The following is a 376-nucleotide window of genomic DNA, read 5'->3' on the forward strand; positions in this document are numbered from 1 at the left end:
AGGCCCTGTCCGGGGCTGAACCAGCTGCCCATCCCTCCCCATCCTGCCCGGAGCGGTCCCCTGGCCTACTGCAGACAGCCATGGGGCAGAGCCCCATCTCCCGGAGGAGGTCCAGGCCTGACCCAGGTGGGGCAGAGCCCCTGCCCGCGGCCTCGGCTCTGCCTGGCGCAGCTGCCCCTCTGGAGCAGCATGTGCTGCGGTTGAGCTGCTGGGTGGGCTGCAGTGGGGCCGGACCCCTGCCCCATGGCCTGGGCTGCTCGATCCCTGCTCGGCCCCACTGGGGTCAGCCAGGACCGGGGCAGGACCCTGCCCGGCCCCACAGCTCCCCGGGGCTGGGGGCTGCCCCAGCAGCCCCCGCCCACCCGCCCCCGCGCGG

Source organism: Aptenodytes forsteri, unplaced genomic scaffold, assembly GCF_000699145.1.
Source record: "Aptenodytes forsteri isolate BGI_AS27 unplaced genomic scaffold, ASM69914v1 Scaffold7, whole genome shotgun sequence".
Classification (NCBI taxonomy): Eukaryota; Metazoa; Chordata; class Aves; order Sphenisciformes; family Spheniscidae; genus Aptenodytes; species Aptenodytes forsteri.